Here is a 6,354-nt window from a genome sequence, read left to right as displayed (position 1 = left end):
TGGGGTTCTAGGGATGGTAATGGGGCCAGTGTGGCTGGGGTGGACAGGTGAGGGGGAGGGCGGGAGGAGAGGAGTCAGCGGAGCCTCTGGGTCACCCAGGGGGGGGCTTTGGTTTTTGCTTTGAGTGACCGTGGTGGTCGTGGGAGTCACTGTAGGACTCAGCAGGAATGCTGGGTAGTAGGTGGGAGGTGGGGGACCAGTGAGGAGGCTGTCGCCAGAACCCACTGAGACGTGATGGTGGCTTGGGAACAGAGGGCAGAGCGGGGGAGGCAGGGGGGCCCATCTCAGATATGTTGAGTTTGACATAATTGTTGGACATCAGGGATTTGATGACCCAAGCCTGGAGTGGAAGATGTAAACCTGGGGGCCATTAGCAGTCTGGGGGCATGAAAGCCCAGTTCCCCTGGGAGCTACTTCACCCATTTGCTTGGCTGTGTGGCTTCTTGTGTGTGCGAAGTTTCAGCACCCCTCCCGTCTAGAGCCTTAGGAGAGGCCCCAGGGCTGAGCTGAGGTGGGGCTGAGCTGAACTAAGGGGCAGTGCCAGCAGTTGATTCAGGGCACCTGGGGGTTGGCATCTGACAGACCTGGGCTTGCATCTTCCTGTGACCATGGACAAGTTCTTAACCACCCCGAGCCCCGTCATCTCATCTGTAAAGTGGAGATAATGGGAGTATCTCCCAGGCAGGGTGCCTGTGAGGGTTGAATGAGATGGTGTCTGTGTGGGACTTAGACTACACATGGCCCCCTTATTATACTTATTGACCCTGAGCCATGGCGGCCCTGGGCAAGGCTTAGGTGAGTGCTATTTACTAAGTGCCTGGTCCCTGTACAGTTGATAAATGGGGAACCTGGGGCTCATCAAAGAGGCCAAGTGACTTGCCCAAGGCCACAAGGAAAGGGTGAAGCTTTCATTGGAACTGACTCCTAGCCATGCTCCTCATGGCTTCAGGCTGCCGTTGCACAGGAAGCTCCAGGCAGGCAGAAGGAGTTGGGGTCTGAAGACTGACCCACGTGTCCAGGAACCTCTGCCCAGGGGTGTAAGGACTGCCGTGGTGTAGCCTCATGGCATCCCCCATTTCCCCTGCAGCAGGGCCCTGGGTGTTCATTTCAATCCGATTTTTCTTTTCTTTTCTTTTCTTTTTTTTTTTTTGAGATGGAGTCTTGCTCTGTCACCCAGGCTGGAGTGCAGTGGTGCCATCTTGGCTCACTGCAAGCTCCACCTCCTGGTTCAAGCATCAATCCAATTTTTCTAAAGCAAATGTTAGCTTCCGGGGAGAAGGTGTGGCAGGACGATTTCCAGGAGCACATGGCCCTAGGCATACTGTCCCTTTGAGATGGCCTTAGTTTGGGCAGGGATGCTGCAGGTGGTCAAAGATGGACCTCCCACCCAGTGGAGGCTGGCCCCTGGCTGTGTGGTGTGTGCATCGCTGGGTCTGAGTGTGTGTGCATGCGTGTATGTGTGTGTGTGTTGTTGGGGTGGAAGTGGGAAGTCAGACCTGTGTGGCGAAAACCCGAGTCTAGTGGAAGACCTCTCCTGCCCCTACCCACCCTCCTCCCTGGCAGAGGGGGCTGAACTGTGGCTGGAGGGAGCCACGCCAGGCTGGGATCTCTGAGGGGTCCTTGAACCACATCTGAGCTCTGGGAAGGCTCCCCGGTGCGTGGAGAGCAGAGAGGGAGGCTCCGTGGTGATTTACAGGCACCTCCTTTTGATCGTCTCGCTCCCTTGGAGAGATCCCTCCTCCACACCTGGGGGCTGCAGGGGAGGCCGGGCGCAGGGGGTTTCCAGGTGGCCTGGGGCAGCAGGGTCTGGTGTCCCTGGGATGCAGGAAGCTTCCTTCTCTCTGGCATGGCCTTGCTGGTACCTGGCTGCTTGTGCCTATCACTGAGCAACCCAGCTCCTGTCCAGCGGGGCGGGGTCCAGAGTGCACCCCTGCCCCCTCACATCTGGCTCTGCTTCCATTCTTCCAGGGTCGATGCGACTGTTTCACTGGCCTCCTCTTCTGCCTAGACCCACGGGGTTTCTTCTTCCTGCCTCCCTGCCTGACATTCCTGGACTCCACTCCAGGCGTGTGAAAGCCCTGGATGGGTGTCCCAACAATTTCAGTTTTTTCTCTGGTCCTAAAGGGCCAAGAAGCCCAGCTTTCAGGCAGGATCTAGGCACGGCCTGTGGGGTGGTCAGCAGTGGGCAGGTGCAGATGCAAAGGAGGGCAGAGGTTGCTGAGGCTGTGGACAGCCTTGTGACAGGTTCTGAAAGAGCACTTGAGCTAGGATGCCCAAGTGGGCCTTCGAGGGAGGCGGCCACTCTGGAGCAGGGCGGGGACAGCCCTCAGGACTCCCTCGGTCCTGACCATCTTTGGGAGGAACTCCAGCATGTCCATGGGAGGGCAGGGGGCCACTGGCAGAGAGGTTCCTTGAGTATCCCTAGCACTTAGATAGCGCCTGGTGTATGAGAGGCAAGCAATACATCATACTGCATGCAGGACCAGGGTGCGTGCCCAGGTCCCAGACCCAAGATGGAGAAGGTGTTTAGCAGAGAGATTGTTCTGTGTCTGTGCAAATTGAGGCTGATACCAGCAATCCCAGAACATATGTGTTGAGTACTTACCTGTACGTTCAGGTAAATTACCTGCCCCAGCCCAGTCTCCTGTTCCCTCCCCGAACATTCTCCCCTTACCTGTCCAGGGGCCTCGGCTCCAAGTGGATGGGACTCCTCCAGCCTGGAGTCCCTTCTGTCACCTCTCCTCACAGCCCACACACTCCCCCATAGCTCCCCACTAATCTCTCTCCTCCTTTGCTAGGGGTGGATGTAGGAATGTTGAAGGAATCCATTCAACAAGGGCTTGTTGGGTACGAGTGGTGCTCAGAGCTGGAGTGCAGAGATGGGGGAGCCATGTCCCCTCCAGAGTTTCACAGAATGTAGGCGACATACTCCACTCTCCCTGCCATAACTACCATCCAGCCCACTGAAGACCACCATGAGGGTAAGGGTCCTCTATCCAGGATGCTGGTTGGACATCCTCTCTGGAAAGATTTCTCACAACTCACATATCATTGGTCCAAAAATTATTGCTCACGAACTCACTTATATAGAAGTAGCCATTAATTTTCATTATAATTGCTGGAGAGAAGCGGCAGGGTTCCTATGAAGGAATAAGAAAGTTCAGCCTCGGCTGGGCACGGTGACTCACGCCTGTAATCCCAACACTTTGGGAGGCCGAGGTGGGTGGATCACCTGAGGTCAGGAGTTCAAGATCAACCTGGCCAATATGGCAAAACCCCGTCTCTACTAAAAATACAAAAATTAGCTGGGGAAGGTGGTGGGCGCCTAAAATCCCAACTACACAGGAGGCTGAAGTGGGAGAATTGCTTGAACCAGGGAGGCAGAGGTTGTGGTGAGCCGAGATCGTGCCACTGTACTCCAGCCTGGGCGATAGAGTGAGGGCTAATGGTTTCACCAGTTGTTCTGTGGCCATGCAAATTGAGGCTGATAATTGTGAACTCAGAACACATTTGTCGAGCAATTACTGGTGCTTACAGGGGTGCAGAGGCAGACCCCACAGCACTGGGGACCCTTCAGATGTGGGCTGAGGAGGAGAAGGCATCAAAGATAACTCCCAGATGTCTGGCCTGCACATTGGGGGGTGGGGGGCAATGGTGGTGACCACAAATCAAAGCCGGAGAAAAGGCCCGGTGACAGTGCAGAGAGATGAAGACGAGAGCTACTGGGTGGCTTTGGCCTATTCACAGCCTCTTTCCGAGCCTCAGTGTTTTCATCTGTCAAATGGGATTCAGAATCTCTGCCTCCAAGCACCTCTGAGAGTGAGAGCACGCACTGAAAAGTTCATAATGACATCTGCTTAAGACCCACGATTTGAGTACTTTCTGCCTGACTTAAATGGAAAGAGTGTGGCCCCCACGCTTAGGCCCCGGGCACGGAAGTGGTCACTAATTCAGGTGGCTGGGTGATTTTGCTTTTATAAGAAGCTGCCTTTAAATGTTCTTGGTGATACAGTCAGGTCCCCAGAGGACCTAGACCCTCCCTGCTGGGGACAAAAACCCTCTCACTGGACTGGTGGACCCCCAAGCCCTTTAGGCCAGCACCACTGTGCTCCCTGCTAAGCAGCCCGTGGGGAGTGCCTCTCACAAAGGGCAGCCAGGCATGGCAAGGGTTAATGTCAATGTTAGGAATGGAAAATTGGCCCAGGCTTCAGGGGGAGTGAGAGGCTCAGAGACGTGGGGTCTTCACTTACACTGAAACCAAATGCAGCCTTGTCAGTGGCAGTTGGGGATAAAAACAAAGCTGCCCGTGGCCTGGGCTTGGCCAGGGGAACAAATGGTTCCAGGCTCCTTGTCTTCAAGTGGAAACAAAAGGAATCAACTTTTTATGGTTTCCGCAGTGGCGGCAGGATTTTCCTCCCAGAGGAGAGTTTGAAGGTGTCCCCAGTCCCTCCAGCAGAGCTGTAGCGTCCTCTCAGGTAGGATGCCTCACTCATTCATTCACTCACTTCTTTACTCATTTGTTCACTCAGGTTCATTCACTCACTTATTCACTAATTTATTCACTGTCATTCATTTATTCACCCATTCGTTCATGCATTCACTTGTTCATTTATTCACTAACTTATTCATTCATCCATTCACTCATTCATTCATTTATTCACTCATTCACTGATTCACTCATCACTCCTTCACTTGCGCATTTACTCACTCATTCACTAATTTATTCATTCACTATCATTCATTCTTTCATTCATTCATGCATTCACTTGTTCATTTATTCACTGATTTACTCATTCATTCATCCATTCACTCATTCATTCATTGATTCACTCACCACTCCTTCATTCGCTTATTTACTCACTCATTCACTAATTCATTCATTCACTAATTCATTCATTCACTCATTGATTCATTCACTCACTTGTTCATTTATTCACTAATTCACACATTCATTCATCCGTCCATTCACTCACTCATTTGTTCACTCACTCACTTCTTTATATATTTACTCACCACTCATTCATTCACTCATTCACTTCATTTATTTACTTATTCATTTATTCACTCACCACTCCTTCACTCACTCACTCACTCATTCATTTATTTACTTATCATTTATTTACTTTAGTTAGAAAGAATCAGAAAAAAAAGAACATAGATAAATAATGCTAGAATAAATTGCCTAAGTGTTATGAGGAAACCAACCAGGGGCTAAGGCAGCAAAGAGCAAGGTCTCTGCTTTGGAGGAGGCAGTCAGGAAAGTGTTTGTGAGGAGGTGACAGCCACACTGAGACCTCCATGAGAAGAGGGGAGGGGTGGGGATTCCAGGCAGAGGAGGAGCACGGGCCCAGGCACTGAGGTGGGAAAGGCTCCCTTTGTCTGAGAGATGCGCTGGCTGGAGTGAAGCCACAGAGGACAGAGTGGTGGGGGTGAGGCTGGGGAGTGGAGCTTGGGCTGGGCCTGCAGGAGGGGAGGAGGCTGGAGGATGGATGGGGCAGGTTCGGGGTGAACGGAACAACTCACTCCTTTCCTTACATCTGGGGAAGCCCCAGAGTCAGCCCTTTCCTTGGGTCCTGGGCAGGGTAGGTCCACCTGGAACTTCTGTCTGAACCCCAAAGCTCACCAAACAGGACCCTCCAGCCCGCCCAGGTGCAAGATCCTGCTGGGCCTGGGTGAGGTGAGATGCACAAGTGCCAGCTCCAATCTGCCCTTGCCAAATGCTGTTCCAAATTGGCTCCGTGAAACCAGAACCGCGAAATCAGGACAGCTGGAGGTAAGCACAGCGGTGGAAGGATTTAGACCACGTCGAAACGGCTCGTGCACAAGAGGGTGAGAAAACGCGTGGGCTCCCGGGCAAAGGCACCATCGGGAACATTAAGAAAGCAATCCCACCTCAAACCCGCAACCCAAATATTTTATAAGAACCCTCCCTTTTTCCCCCCACTCTCTTTTTGTCAAGTAAAGGATACACACGGCCTTTCTACTTGTAACCTGGCCAAGAATAATTTGTGGCAGGAAAGTTTGAGCATTTGTCAAAATAAAATAAAAATGTAAAAAAAAAAAATTGCGAGCACTGGAGTGTACATTTGTGTGAAACTAAACAGAGGGAAGGTTATTTAGGTGGTAAAATGTCTCTGCGTTTCCCTCCTGCCCCCCCGCCCCCTGACACACGGCCCCCCTCCCCAAGTGTTGAAAACGAGATTGGTCGGGGATTTGTTTTGTTAATCTCCAGCCAGGGCCGAGGGGCTGCAGGCTGGGTTTCTTCGTGTTCACGCAGGGCCCTGGCTGCCAAACAAGTTTCCCCCTCACCTAGCCCTGGGCCAGGGACCTGTGCACCTGTTCCCTGCCCATCTA

General features: G+C 52.5%; 1 long non-coding RNA gene across 1 annotated transcript; it reads left to right on the top strand.

Annotated features, from left to right (window-relative positions):
- Positions 1–353: 353 nt before the first annotated feature.
- LOC135968814 (uncharacterized) lies at positions 354–6,064 on the top strand. Its single transcript, XR_010583780.2, has 2 exons — positions 354–4,475; positions 5,619–6,064. It is a non-coding gene; the product is annotated as an uncharacterized lncRNA (long non-coding RNA).
- Positions 6,065–6,354: the final 290 nt, after the last annotated feature.

This window comes from Macaca fascicularis, chromosome 1 (genome assembly GCF_037993035.2).
Source record: "Macaca fascicularis isolate 582-1 chromosome 1, T2T-MFA8v1.1".
NCBI classification, from domain to species: Eukaryota; Metazoa; Chordata; class Mammalia; order Primates; family Cercopithecidae; genus Macaca; species Macaca fascicularis.
Note: the sequence above shows the minus strand (reverse complement) of the source record. Positions and strands in the feature narration are given on the sequence as shown.